Below are 15,031 nucleotides of genomic sequence, written 5' to 3'. Positions count from 1 at the left end.
CCAACCCTCTATGTGCCCACCAATCCTGAAGGAATTTGCCCAATCCTAATCAAGCCTCCCACAACCCCACCTCAATCCAGACCCTAAAACTTCACAACAGCCCCCCCTTGCCTGCCCACCCCCTGGGACCCTGTTAAGCGTCAACATGTCACTTGGAGGCATTTTGAGGAGTCAGGAGTCAGCACAAAGAGTGTATTTTTTTCTTTTCTCTCTTTTTTTTTTAAGATTTATTTATTTGGGGCACCTGGGTGGCTCAGTCGTTAAGCGTCTGCCTTCGGCTCAGGTCGTGATCCCAGGGTCCTGGGATCGAGCCCCACATCGGGCTCCCTGCTCGGCGGGAAGCCTGCTTCTCCCTCTCCCGCTCCCCCTGCTTGTGTTCCCTCTCTCGCATTCTCTCTGTCAAATAAATAAATAAAATCTTTATTTATTTGAGAGAGAGAACGCACACAAGCGAGCATGAGCACGGGGAGGAGCAGAGGGAGAGAGAATCCCAAGCGGACTCCGAGCTGAGCACAGAGCCCGACGAGGGGCTGGACCTCACGACCCTGAGATCCTGACCTGAGCTGAAATCAAGAGTCGGTCGCTCAACCGACTGCGCCCACCCCCCAGGTGCCCCTAAATGACAGCTTCCTAAAGGCGAGCTGCCATCTGGGATGGGAATGTTCCCCACCAGCGCACACTCCGCATGGGTCACGGCAAAGCCGCTTGGTCCACCTTGCTCTATGAATGGATCCTTGGCCCGTTGTGATCTCTAAACGGCCTGCATTGGTCGTTGGGAAGACACCGGTCCAGAGAGTCCCACAGACCTTCAGCGTGAGGACACCGCATTCCCGGCATGGACTCTCACGCTGCCCGCCTTCACCGCGGCCAGCAGGAAGGCCTTCAGGCTGGGGAGCGGTCCCCCTCGCAGGGCGGGCTCCACACTCCTAGCTTGGAGGCTCGGACTCCCCATGGCAACAAAGACCCTGTTTTCCTTGAAGTGACAGGGATCCTCGCTCATTTCGGGGAGAAGGGCTGCCAAGATCCCAGGTCTGAGCACCCACAGCATGGCGGCCGGCGGGTCCCCCGAGGGGCCAGGGCGGCTCACACCGCTTCCTGGGGCGGCCTGGCCGGTCCGGCCTCCGCTCAGGCCGAGGCTGGATGAAGTGAGATTAGGGATGGTTGTTCACGGGGACTTCCGCGCCCGCCCCACGGAGTGTGTGGTGGGGAAGGGTCCTCGGCCAAGCCGCCAAGCCGGATCCTTGCAAAGGAGCCCACAGCCCCCACCCCGCCCCCTCCTCCACAGGGCAGCTTCTGCACCATGAGCCAGATGAAAAAGTCTTGTCATGAAGTGTGTCCAGAGCTCACAGGCCCCCAAAGGGCCTTAGGGGTCCTAAGGGAATCGTGGGCCGTGCTAGGGAGTGGCTGAGACAGTTTATCACATGAGACTATTATTAGAATCACCCTGGTGAATGTGGGCGCCTGGGTGGGGACGTGGACTGGGGGCAGCACTGGGGCCCAGCCCCTCCAGGGACCCCTCTCAAACCTAAAATAAATCACAGTGGTCAACTCTGCCTCAATGGGCCACCATCTTCCTCAACCCAAGAGGAGGCCAGGCCACAGAAAAGGTGAGCCACAGGCTCCGGCTCCCAGCTCGGGGCTAAGCCAGTAGCTGAGGGGACTCCACACATGCCCTGTCTTTCCTGGGCCCCAGTTTCCCTGCCTGGTCACCAGTGGCCTCTGCAGGCCTATGCCCCGCTGTTAGGAGAGGTGGGCTCCGTCTGCAGCCCCCGGGGCCAGGGGTCAGGGAGGGCCTGGCCTCCCACCGGCCCGCCTCCCGGGGGCCCAGCGAGGAGCCTGCCAGGGCTCAGGTAGGCACGCTCCTTCAAGGGCAAACAAGGTGCCAGTGGCCGGGAAGAGAGCTGACAGCTGGGGGCCAGGCTGCGGAGAGAGCTCGCCAGGGTCCGGTGTCCACACCACGGCCCCACCCTGTCCGTTTATGGCCAGGTCCTGTTGTGGGCACAGGTCCAGCGCCAACGCCCTTCCTCCTCCTGGCATCTTCCAGGAACCAGCCTCCGCTGCAAGGAGCAGGGATCTCCGGAGCCAGGAGGCCCCAGAGGAGCTTCTCATGCCCCAGACACGGAGGAAATGGGCAGCTGTCCCCTTGTCCGGATCCCAGAACCAGGCAGTGTCATGGGCAGTAGACGAGGATGAAGCGTCCCCAGCCCCCACTCAGCACAGCCCCCCCAGAGTCCAGGCCGCCCTCTGGCCCAGGGTGGACTTGCTGTGGGCATCCCCGATGTGGCCAGAGAGGGCTGGGGCTCAGAGCCTGCGTGTCTGACACTCACAATTGGGGCGCAGCCTCAGGGGGGACCCACCTGCCTCCCCTGAGCTCCCATGGACCCAACCAGCTGGGGCTGGGGGAGATAGATGTGCCGAGGGCCAGGAAAACTGGGGGGTCAGCCCGGAGCGGTCAGGGGGCTTCATGGAGAAAGGTTAGGCTAGGGCACAGGGCTGGGTCTGTGGGCCCAGGGTTTGGTCTGGGCCTTGGGGAGAAATTAGGGCAGGGGTGGGCTGGGTGAGGCATGAGAGAGGGGAGTTAGGGTCAGGGACCCGGGACCACATCAAGAGCACCGTGTCAGCCACCAGACAGGGCAGGACACGGTGCCCTGGGAGGGCCTTCCCTGGCCCTGCATCTGTCCCCCAGGCGGGGGGACACTGGCCACACCTAGCCCACCACTCCCTTCTCTGAGGGCCCAGGTGGCCCCACGTGGCCCTGCCCAGCCCCAGGTGCGCCCTGAGAGGCAGAGCCAGGGGAGCGGCCAGGCTGCCCTCTGATGGAACTCATCTCTCCAGACACAGATAAGGTTCCTAGGGTCATTTCCCCCAGGTCCAGCATGGGCTGGGGCAGTGGTCACACTCACTCAGCCCCCAACCCCACAGCAGCTCGACCAAGCGCCCTAGGAGGACACCAAACAGCTAGGGTAGCTGGAAGGGGGCAGGGGAGAAGGAGGAGCGGGGCCCAGGCATCCAGGGTTGGGGTGCCTGTTTCTGGGGTGTCTGGAGCCACAGATCCTCACTGGCCAGCCTGCTGTTTGCTCTGGGGCCTTCCACACTCGGCAGTCTCTGCATACAGCGGGTGCTCAATAAAAGCTCATAGTTGTTGATGGCGGAGGACGGTTCCTGTGTCCGTGTGGGTTGCTACTTCCTATCCCCATCTCTGCCCTGTGGTCAGCGAGAGGTCTTGGGGGGCAGGAGGGCAAGTTGCCAGGGGACAGCAGGGTCCTATGGGTGCAGGCCCCCATAGGCTGGGCTGCTAAGGACCTGGCAGTGGGCAGGGGTCACATCCCTATGGGGGCCGCTGTGGAGGGGTCTGCCCATGAGGAAACAGGCAGTGACTTCGGGGTCCCCAGACGGGCCACCTGGGAAACGGGGGCTTGGCTGGCTGGGAGTTTGGGGGCCTCGGGCCAGACATAGCCCTCAGCCACTGCCCCCAACAGCAGCCCCAACCACAGTGACTACCAAGATGACTGGGCCTGAGGGGCCAGCACGGGCCGGCTCCTGATGGGCATGACCTAATGTCACCCCCATCCCTGATGTGGCCGTGACCCCACCAGGGGCAGAGCTGGCCAGGCCACCAGGACGCCTCCCAGGACCAGGCAGGGTCTGCTGCCAGTGTTCCAAGTGGGGGCACAGAGCGGGGCGTCCCGTCCTGAGAAGCCTTGTGGGGAGAGTCTTCTCCCTGAGGCTGGGGGTGGCCGGGGGGAGCAGGCTCCATGGCCTGGGGTCAGGGGCCCACCACATTGGGCTGACGCGCCCACCAAGACCACTGACCTTGTCCTCGGCTCTGACAGCACAGAAACTGACCACTAGGGTGCTTTGGGGATACCAGGCAGTACCTCAGAATTTGGGGTCTGTGTGTAGTGACCTGGAGCCCCTAAGAAGCCAAGCGCGCTGGCTGGGGAGGCAGAGACCAGCTCCACCCCCCAAGTACCACCCCCCAAGTGCCACCCCCAGCTGAGCCACCCCCCCCCAAGACTTGCCAGGTGCTCAGTGAACAAGGCAGAGTCCCGGGCCAGACCCCAGGCCACACCTCACTCTGCAGAAACCCGGATCCCCAAGGGGCCGGCCTACGGGGTCCCAGCAGGAATGCAGGGCAGCCCCCCATGCTCTCTCTCGTGGGGGGCACAGGACGGTGGGCTTGGGGGCACCGATGCTTGTGGACATTTCCCAAGGGGCATGATCAGATCTGGGGGTAGGGGATGAGGCCCCAGGGAGGGGGAGAGGGGCAGCCTCTGGAGGTGAAGGGAAAGCAGAATTGCTTTGGGATGGTGGCGGGGAGGGTGTGTCAAGGGGGCCAGATGGTGCCCAATTTTGCAGAAAGATGCTGCGAAAGACCCCACCCCTGAGTCCTTGGGGATGGGGGTCCCCAAGGGGCTGGAGGCTAGGTGACCTTCCCTTTGACCTTCAGGAAACTGCTCCTACTTCCCAGGCCAGGGGCGTGCAAGTCACTGGGGTCCTCGTGGGCAGCAGGGGCGGGAAGTAGCTGTCCTGTGTCTGGGGCCTTGAACATTTCACAGGAGGAGAGGGCTTCGAGCCCCTCAGGTCAGGTGCAGCCACGGGCCTCCGCCCCCCGAAGCCACACCCAGGCCCTGCCAGGCCCGGAGGTCCCGGGATCCAGGTGCTCCCCTGCCCTCCCAGTGCACCTCGCTGTCTGTCCACCTGGGTTGTGCTCTGAGTGTCGGGGGCTCCGACAGCCTAACGTGCAGGGACCCGGGCCCCTGGCCACCCCCCCAGGTGCGTCCTGGGCAGTGCTGTGGCCACGGACCCCGCCTGAGCGGAGCTGGCTCCAGCCAGATCCCAGACCCAGGCCCAGCCAGTGTGGCCGCCCATGGAAGGTTCTGGAGGAGGGTGGCACACTAGGATGCTGATGTTCACCAGCAGGTGGCACCCAGCCCCCGCACTGTGGGGGGAGGTGTGTGTGTGTGTGTGTGTGTGTGTGTGTGTGTGTGTGTGTGTGACCATGTGAGCGAGCAGGCATGTGGGCCCCACATGCGTGTGTGCACATCGAGGCCAGAGTGCATGGGCACTTGGACACACGAGTGTGAGCAGCCTCGCTGCCCCTGGAGCCCCAGTCAGAGGACATCCCTCTGTGATCTGACTCCCTCTGTCTTTGTGCACTGTGGGCCCTGGGGAGCGTCTTCCACGGCTCCAGCCACCTGCAAGCCCAGCACGGGGACAGGCAGGTCTGCCACCTGCATGCAGGCTGGGTCTGTCACCTTTCTGTGCCTGGTCTGTCCCTGGGACAGTGGCCATCTTTCCCTCTGCTCAATGCACAGTGATGGTCACTTGAGCACAGGGAGGGCCACCCACCTCGAGCCCTGGGCAGCTCGGCCACAGTGAGCGAGGCTCGCGGAAATTCCTGAGATTCAGCCTGATAAGCAGCGAGAAGCGCCAGTCTGTGTCCCTCCCCAAGAGGGGGGCCCAAGCCCCACCCAGAGGCCCCGGGTCTCAACGTACCCCCCCAGGGGATGGTCAGGGCCCCTCCTGGGGAAGCCAGGGGCCGGATGAAGACAGAGGGGCCCATCCTGGCAGCGGGCCCCTGGGGCAGGGGACGCACGACCACTAGTCCTAAGGCCCATGAGGCTTGGGGCGTGCCCAGAGTTACCACCCAGCTGTGGGGTGGGAGGAGATGGGGCCCTGCCACACCATACCACCCTCAGGCAATGCAGCTGAGCAACTCGGGTTGCTCCCAGGAGGGCCCGTCCGGTGTCCGCACGCTGGGGGAGGGCATGGGGAGAGCTTCCGATGTCCCCATCGCCCTGAAGAAGGAGAAGCTGTGGCCAGGGAGGGCAGCCGGCCAGTGGTGGCCACCCCCGGGAGGGGCCGGGGCCCCACGAAGCAGGACCCAGAGCAGGGCCGGGGGCCAGGGTCCGGGACGCAGGGGTGGGGCATCCGCCTGTGGCCACGTGCACAGGCATGGAGGAAGCGGATGTGGCCTTTGACCAGCAGATTACAGAACTGGCCAGGTGGGAAGGTCAACAGAAAGCTCTCAAGGAGCAGCTGGTGGGGGCCTGCCTGTGCACGCAGCACGGGGTCGCCCGCCGGGGGTGGGGCTCGGTGGGGGTGCCGGAGGATGCCAGCCTCAGACACTCGGGGAGCAGAGCCCAGCACAGGGCGGGAAGTGCAGACTGCTGTGGTTAGTGGTCATGGCCACCCTTGTCTTGCAGAGTGTGAGGGCCCCGGTGAGGCCACGGGGGCCCGAGGGCTGGGGGCAGCAAGGCCCAGGCCCGAGGGCCCCACATTCATCTCAGCAGGAGGTGGGGGAGAGGGACTCATACCCTGGGTGGTCCCGTGGGAGGGCTGCCTGTGAGCAGCAGGCTCGGGAGGCCTGAGGTGTGGCTCAGGGCTGTCCACAGCGCAGACCCCTCCCAGGCAAGGCAGGGGCCTGCAGGTCCCCCAGCAACAGCCCACAGCGCCTCCGGAAATGGGCTTCTCCTTCTGTGACAACAGCCCACATGGAGGACGAGCACAGAGGCCCGTCCCACCCACTCCCCGAAAGATTAAAAGATGCACCACATAGCCCCAAAACAGAGTCTCCAAAGAGCAGAGGAATTCCTGCTGTGCCCCACGAGAAGACACCGAGCACAGAAATGTATGTCTGGTGTTGAGTCGTGCCCCCCAAATTCCTACGAGGAAGTCCTGACCCCCAGGACCTCAGAAAGGGACCTGATTTGGGAATAGATAGGGTCCTTGCAGGTGAGGTCATTAGGGTGGGCCCCTCATCCGATGTGACTGTGTCCTTACGAAAAGGCGAAACGAGTCGGACTGGCTCGCAGGGAGAGGCAGGGGGAGCAGGTGAGGACGGAGGTGCAGGTCGGGGGTGCAGCTAGAAGCCAGCGAGCCCCCAGAAGCCAGGACCACCAGCAGCTGGGGGAGGGATGCCGCAGCAGGAAGCAGGCCTGCCCACACCTGGATCCTGCCAGGTGCCAGGGCCGCCCCAGGGCAGTAACACGGCCCTCGAACAAGTGTGTTTATCTTCTCGAGACTTCTCTGCATTTTTCCACATTTTACTGAGTGTGTACCACGGTACAATTTTTTGTTATTTAAATTCCGTCTCATCAAGGACTCCCACCTCCGTCCCAGGAGAGGGGAGAGGCAGGGAGGGGACTGGGAGGAGCTCGGCTGCCACCCCAAAGCTGAGAACCGACGCGGGGTCAGGGAGGCCGGGGCCGTGGAGACGGCAGGAGGCCCCTCGGTCCCACTGGGCAGGGCCTGCGGTGAGGAAAGGGCTGCATGGGGGTGGGGGGCAGCAGGTGAGGGGGCGCCTGCCACCCGGCGATGCCGGAAAACCTCAGGATGGCGGCACAGTGGGTAGAGCGCTCTGCCAGGTCCCACCGGGGCTGAGCTACTCCAATCCCGCCTAACAGCTCCCGGGAGAAAGACCCAAGAGGACCAAACTGCTTCCAAGCCCCAGATTTGTAGGAAGACAAAAACCCACGGCCCCACAGGGCGAGATGGGCGCCGGCCCCTCGGACATCCAGCCAGAGGGCGGCAGGCAGGAAAGGAGCCAGACAGTTCGACCTGCGATCGGGAGAAAAGTCGGTCACTGGAGGCCAGCATGGCGGCGACGGCCGTGCAGGAGGGTTAACACGCGGGGCGTCGGCCTGGTCACTGTCCTGAACCCCGTGTGTTCAACAAGGCGCCGTGAGGATGGAACGTGCCGCACAGGGACTCAGAAGGTGTGAGGAAGTACAGACACCACGGCTGCAGAGACGGCGCGAGGGGCGTGAGCGGCAGGTCGGACCCCCGAGGACACCGGCCGGTCCACGGGGGGGCCCGCACACACGAGAGGGAGCCCGCGGGGCAGGCCGCCAACACGCCGCAGGAGCGGCGGGCAGGCTTCGCTCCGGGCCCGTGGACGCGTGAAGGAGACCAAGCCCCGACGAGTCGTCCCATCGCTCAAACGCAGGGAGAAGAGGAAATTCCGCACAGAAGCCAGGGTGGGAATGGGTTGTCTGAAGACGAACACGCACAACATGGCGGCCGACGATTTTGCCAGAAACCAGGCAAGTACGCCAAGAAAAAGCAGCTGCCATCCTGGGGAAATACCTCCAAAAACAAGGGCGGGAGGCCGCCAGGCCCCGGGGAGCTGACGCCCGACCTGGTGACGTCCGCACTCACGGACGGAGTCTTCAAGCGACAGCGGACGACCCCAGAGCAGTGCGGGCGGGGCGCGGGGTGGGGCGCGTGCGGGGAGGCTGCCCGCGGGGCGGTGGTGCCTGCCGAGGGCGGCTGGGGTACGGGGAAGACAAACGCCCCGCGCCCCACAGTGACCACCGGAGCCTCAGGACCAAGAGCGCCTTAGGCAGTGATTGCACTAAGGCCAACCGCGCGAAACCCCAGTGAGAAGGCACGGGGTCTCAGCCGGCATGCAACGGCGAGCGCCCCGCCCGCCGTCTGAACAAGCCCCCGGCAACTGGAAAGGCGCACGGGAGTCGTTCGAAGTAAAACAGAAAAAGGCGCGCAAACACATCGGAAGAAAGGCCACGTGACGACATGAACACCCACGTAGGTTTCGGAGCAAAGAATATCGCCAGGGATGAATAATGTCACTTCACAGGGATGAAGTCCAATTTCCCGGCCACAGCACTGAAGAAGCGGAGAAAAACCGGTAAATCGGACATCGTCAAGATTAGGAACATAAAGGCACGGGGCGCCCAGGTAGGGCAGTCAGTCGAGCGTCCACTCCTGGTTTCGGCTCAGGTCACGATCTTGCGGTCGTGGGATCGACCCCACGTCGGGCTCTGTGCTCAGCTTGGAGTTGGCTTCAGAGTCTCTCTCCCTCTCCTTCTCCCCTCCCACTCGTGCTCTCTCTCTCTCTCTCAAATAAATAAGTCTTTTAAAAAAGAGAGAGAGAGAGAACGTAAAGACGCGCCACACACTGGAAGAAAGATCTTTGCGAACCCTGTGTCGGGTGAAGGACCTGCATGCAGAACAGACCAAGAACTCTCAAAAGTGAATTGCAACCAAATCATCTGGTTTTAAAATGCGCAAAAGGTTTGAACCGACACTTGACACAGGATGGTAGACACGCACATGTGCGCAAGACGGCACCACACGCCTGTCAGGACGGTCCTGCCGCTCGCGCCCCGTGCTGGAGGAAGCGGAGGACGTGGGGATGCAAAGTGGCGCGGCCGCTCTGCGGGGACAGTTTGCTGGGTCCCGAAAAGTCAGCAGGACACCAGCCACACACTCCAGCCGCGCCACGCCCGGGCACCTTCCCCGGAGAAAGGGGAGCCCGCGCTCGCGGCCATGCGGTCGTGCGCACAGGACCCTGGCCGGCCCAGCCGTGGGGGAGCGCACAGGCAGCCGGGGGCACGGCCTGCCAGGAAGCGCGGCTCGGCAACGCAACGGAACAAAGTGTTGATCGGGCAGCAACATGGATGAATCCCCAACAATGTCAAAACACTGAATGAAATTTGCCAGATAAATCAGTCCATACGGCGTGATTCCACTTATGTGAAGGTCTAGAACATGCAAACAAGTCTGCGGTGACTGAGGGCAGTCTGTGTGCCACGATGCGGATGGGTCTCCAGAGGGCACGAGGCCCCTGGGGGCAGAGGAGGGGTCCTCTGGGGGCAGCTGTCCCGATGGTGGTGATGGTTTCAGGGGTATGTGTGTGGGTCAAAACCCATTAAACTGGACTCTTCAAATATGTGTGGGTTTTTGTGCATCAGTTACACCTGATAGAGCTGCTAGAAGCCAAACAAAAACAAAAATAACACCCCCCCAAAAAATCCTGCTTTTACCCACTGGGAGGAGGAGAAGAAAGACTCCACCCTGGGCCTCTGCCCCCACGCTTTCAGAAACTATTCCTAAACTCTGAGGATGCAGGACACCGGGACCCGGCTCTGAGCCCGGAAGAGGTGAAGAGCGAGGAGGGGCAGGGGCGTCAGGCCTCTGCCGTGGGGCCGGGAGCGGGGCCCACGCGAGGGGCTTGTGTCCTCCAGCTCGCCTCCAGCCACCTGTGCTCAGGTCGGGGGTAGGGCTGGGGCCCCTCAGCCCAGGAGCGGCCCACTCCTCTAAGCCCCAGCCGTGGGGGCTGCTTTAGCAGGGGGGGCCACAGGTACTTGCTTAGCAACCCCCACGGGGGGCCAGCATGACATCATGGCCACTGGGCAGCAGGTCCAGGCCCTGAGGCTCCCCTGAGCCGGCCCCTGGTGGGAGTGGCCCCAGAAATCCACCTGGTCCCATATGGCGTGTTCTGTTCTCCTTGAGCAGCCACAGAGAACCGGCCACTGTGAGCGGGGGAGCCCTGGCCCCTCCTTGTCCATCTGGAGGCCACAGCTGGTCAGTGCTGGCCTGCCCAGGACCCTGCAGACCCAGCCCTGCCCACCCTCGCCTGCTGCCTGCCAGTGCCTGAATCGCTGTCCCCCCTTTGTGCAGGGCCCCTCCCCTTCCCCCAACTCTTGGTCCTCAGTTTACCCATTTCTCCCAGCTCACTCTAGAGCCAGGCCCCCACCCTCTCACCAGCGTTCCCACACTGGTACAGTCACTCCCAGGCTTGGCGGGGCCTCTCCCTACCCTGGCCCCAGCTCCGGGCCTTGAGGGTCTGGCTGCCCCTCTTTTAGCCCACCTCCTCCAGGAAGCCTTCCTGGGCTGCTCAGGGCCCTCCCCAGTTCAGCGTGACTGACTCATGCTTCGCGGGGTCCTGCCAGGCCCCCCAAGCTGATTACCTCCCATACTGCCTGTTATGAACCACCTGTTTGTGACTCCCCCCCAAATTCATATGTTGAAGCTCTTACCCAAAGGGAGTGGAATTTGGAGGTGGGGACTTCGGGGGGCGATGGGGTCGTGAGGGTGGGGCCCCCATGATGGGATTCAGGCCCCTGTAAGAAGAGCACCGGAGCTCCTTCCTGTCCCTGTCCCCACGAGAGCGCACAGCAAGAAAGCCCCAGCTGCAGCCGGGAAGGGTTCTCACCACACCCTGCGTTGCCCCGTCTGGATACAGCCAGAACCGGACCCCCCCATGTGACCACCCCGAGGGGCTCACCTCCCATGTGCCCCTTCACCAGCATCAGGCTCCGGGGGCCGCCCCCATGGCCACCACCACCTGGCCACCTGCTCCCAGGGTCTCGCAGACGGCGGCCTGGGTCTCCCCACCCCGCAAACGCCCCTCACCGGCCACCCGCGGTGGAGAGCGAACACGACTCGGAAGACAGAGGCAGCCCAGATAACGCCCAGCCCGGCTTGTGGTGTGTTCCTCATCCTGCCTGCCATGGGAGCCCAAACCCCGAATCCTGCCTCACCAACCTTATCTGTTGGCTTTTCACTCAGCATCCGCTCCAATCAGGGCCCCAGCAGGGAGGGGCAGGGCGGCACTCAGCCAAGGCAGGGGCGCCGCAGGGGCCGAACGGGCTGGTGGCACATCACCGTAGCTGCTCCCAGCTGGCCCACAGCTGGAGGGACAGTGGATCCTGCCTCCCGGAGGGCTCAGGGGAATAAGCCAGTGGCCAACCGGGGAGAGCAGCACAGAGTCCCCAGACAGAGGGGAGGGGTGCTGGCTGGAGGTACTCTGGGGCTCAGAGGAGCCCTGGCCCCTGGAGGCATCAAGAGGCCCGGTGTGGGTGCCCCCCGCCGCTGCCTCAGCTGAACCCCCCCCAGTGGAAGGGGAGGGTTGGCCAGGCCTGTCCTGCGGGGCGTCTAGCCCCAGGCCTGCTCTCCCAGCCCTGTTGGCTCAAGCTGCCCTGGAACCACCCATGCTCCTCCTGCCAGGCCTCAGCACGGGGTCGGGCACCGAAAACGGACAGGGACAGAACGTCAGGAGACCAGGAGAGGCCACACAGTGAACACACCATCCTGTTCCACCAGGCCTGTGGCCCCCAGCCAGACGCTCAGGCTGTAGCTTCCCCTGCTGGGGGCTCCCTGACCTGCCCTCCAGGCCCAGGCACCTCCTACAGCCCAGATACGACATCTGTCCACCTGGTGGCCACACAACGGGGCCGTGGCCATCGGTCAGTGCTGGGGCTGCCCTGCAGGAGGCCAGGGCTGGGCGACACTCACCCCAAATCCAGGCCCAGGGGCAGGCAGAGGTTGAAAGTGCAGACGGAGCAGGGTCAGTTGTGGGGAGGACAGCAGGGTGGCCCCGGGACCACAGGAGAGGGGGCTAAGGGAGGAGGGGCAGGGTCTGGAGGGGTGGCCCTGGGGCCCCTTGCCTGTGGCACTGGGTCACTGGGTCTGGTGTTGCCCCCAGCAGCTCTGGGGTCTGGAAGGGCCAGCGAGAAGCAGGAACCAGCCCGGGAGGGGCCAGGAGGCCAGAGAGAAAGGCGGGTAAGGGAGGCTGGCGTGTGAGGGGAGAATCTGGAGGCCTAATAGGCCTGCTGGGGGGGTGTCGAGAACACTTGGGGGATGAGAGAAGGAGGGGCACTTGCTGGGATGGATGGTGGCCGGACTGCTGGGACCCCAGCTGCCCATGGGTCTTGGGGTGAAGGTGGGGCCGGGGTGGGCAGTGGCTCTCACGGCAGGCCTGAGGTCCTCGTCTGCGGGGCCCCTCCAGGCCCAGGGTCACCTGGTCTGCACCATCTGCCCAAGCGGCGGGTGCCCAGGGGCTGGGCCTGACCCTCAGGGGGAGCCGCAGGAGGGACTGGGCCAGGCCCCCAGCCCCTCGGTCTTGCCCCTGAGGCCAGAGGCCCGGAAGGCCCGCTCTGCGCCCGGCAGTGGGATGCCGTGTGGGCCGCACGGGCCGGTGCAGGCAGCCCTCTCAGCCTCCCGACGGCTCCGACGGGTAATGGAGGCTTGCCAGGCTGGGCACCGTTGCCCCAAAGGCAAATGCCGTCTCCCTTACTGAAATCTTTCCCTGACGCACCCCGAAGCCACCGTTTTTAGTCCTTTGATCTGACAGGGATTAGTGGGGCCAAGCCTCAGGGGGTGAAGGCCTACTGCCCCTTCCCCAAGGAGGTCACGCCTGACAGGCGGGGCCCAGAGGGGTGGGCCGACCCGTGTGCACTCTGGTGCCTCTGTACACCGGAGTCCAGCAAACCCAGGGTCTTGGGGGCTTCTGGCCTGGGACGAGCCCAGTCAGGAACTTTCTGGAAGCACCTGCCAGCAGCAAAGGCCAACGTCCTCATGCAGGCTCTCGGTCCAAGGGAAGGTCAGGTCAAGACTGCCTAGGGGCCAGCACCCACCCTCCCAGCTGAGCCCTGAAGCTGGAGCGGTGGGCCGGCCCCGTTGCCTACACACTGGGGCAGGGGCGGGGGCGGGCCCTCCTGAGCTCCCTGCATCATGGCCAGCCCGGGCCCAGCCATGCAGACAGAGGGCGAGGGCAGGGGGTCTGAGCCGGGCTTGAGGCTGGACAATCACCCATTTGTCCGGCCCGCGGTTCTGCCTCCCAGGACTAGCCAGCAGGAGGGGCCTTTATTGCCCACACGGCCGGGAACAATGGAGACACACACAGTCTTATCTCCCGCTGTTTGCTCAGCACACGCAAGGCTCCCGGGTCAGTGAAGAGAAACGCATTCTCCCTGGTTTGCTGCCAAACCTGCGTATGGAAAGGGACACGGGGCCCACCGCCCAGGAGCCCCCGCCACACCAGGAAGGAGCCGGGCCCGGGCGCAGGCAACGCTGCGAGGCCGAGGGCCGTTGGCTGAGTGCACACGCGGCGTGAACAGCCCGGAGGTGACAGGCGCTGGAATGCTCAGCAACATTTTCCAGGAAACTCAGAGTCGCACACGTACACACGTGCTCAGGCTTCTCTACTCCAGGCTGCACGGGCAGCCCTGTTCCAGTCCCCGTGACCCAACCTCTGCTGGGGCCACGCTGGAGTGCCTCAAGCTGCTGGGGGTGACACTGAGAACCCCAACATGGGGACCCCTTGTCTGCCACGAGCCCTGGCCCCTTCCCCAGGAGTGCGCACACGACCACAGTTTGGCTCCATCCGTCCCTGTCCCCTGGTCTGTCCTGAGGCACTGGCGCCCTCCAGGCCCCAGGACACATGGACACGTGGAGGACAGGAGGGGTCGAGGCACTGCTGGGAGACAGGACAGCACCCGATGTGCAGGGTGCTGAGTGGAGAGGTGGAAAGAGGGGTGGTCTGCAGGGAGTCAAGGAGGAGGCCGTGCCAAGGCCCTGTGGTCAGGTGCCTGCTGGGAGGGCAGCAGGCAGCCTTGTGGCTGGGTGGGACACCACTGGCCGGCAAAACAGTTGGGGGCCCAGCAAGGGTATGGGCAGAGAACAAGGCCTGGGGCTCCCCCAGCCCTGGCCGCAGGGGACACCAGGGGCACAGCCTCACCCACCCACCTCAGGAGGTGGCTTTAGTCGGTGGGAGAGGACCCCAGGCAGCCCAAGGACATTTTTCCAGCAGGGTCCTGGGCCTCTCTCCTCACACTGCTTGTTCCAAGGCCTGACGCGTCACCTCCCAACTGCCCCCTGCCTGGGCGCCCTCACCCACCCAGCACCCTGGCCAGGACTGAGGTTCAAGGAGGGCCTACCTCTGGCCCCTGTGGGACCCCGGCCCCCACCCATTATTCAGAGCTTCACAAGCCCCCCAGTGAGAGCGTGAGCTCTCCGAGGTCAGGAGAACCCTGCAGCGGCCCCATGGCGGAGCCTGGACAGAGACCCCCAAGCTGGGTGCACAGACTCCTTGCTGCAGTGACCCCAGCTGGGGAGGTTCCAGCGCAGGGCACCCAGGAGAGTGTCTGGGAACCACCCCCTCCCCGTCCACCTCTGCTTCTGAGTGAAGGAGGGAACAGGAGTGCCTATCACGCCCGGGGACGTCCCCTCCACATGGCGAGGGCCAGCTGCCCGCTGCGTGCAGTTCTCCGTTAAAACAATGTGGTATTAAAACTGAAGTTTATTCAAGGAAAACACAGGGCATCTACTGGTTTCTGCAGCTGGGGGTCTAGGGCAGGAGGCGGTCTGTGAGGCAGATGCAGCCCCCCAGCCCTGGGGGGTCCTCAGGGGCAGGTGGGGTTCCTGCACCCCAAGTCTCTGTGGAGCCAGAACCTCAGGAAAGGGGGAGCCCCCGGACCAGGGCCCCAGGCTCCCGCACAGG

This window comes from Mirounga angustirostris, unplaced genomic scaffold (genome assembly GCF_029215605.1).
Source record: "Mirounga angustirostris isolate CCGP_5_RB_7025 unplaced genomic scaffold, mMirAng1.0.hap1 SCAF_13, whole genome shotgun sequence".
In the NCBI taxonomy this organism is placed as follows: domain Eukaryota; kingdom Metazoa; phylum Chordata; class Mammalia; order Carnivora; family Phocidae; genus Mirounga; species Mirounga angustirostris.
This window is presented reverse-complemented; position numbering follows the sequence as displayed.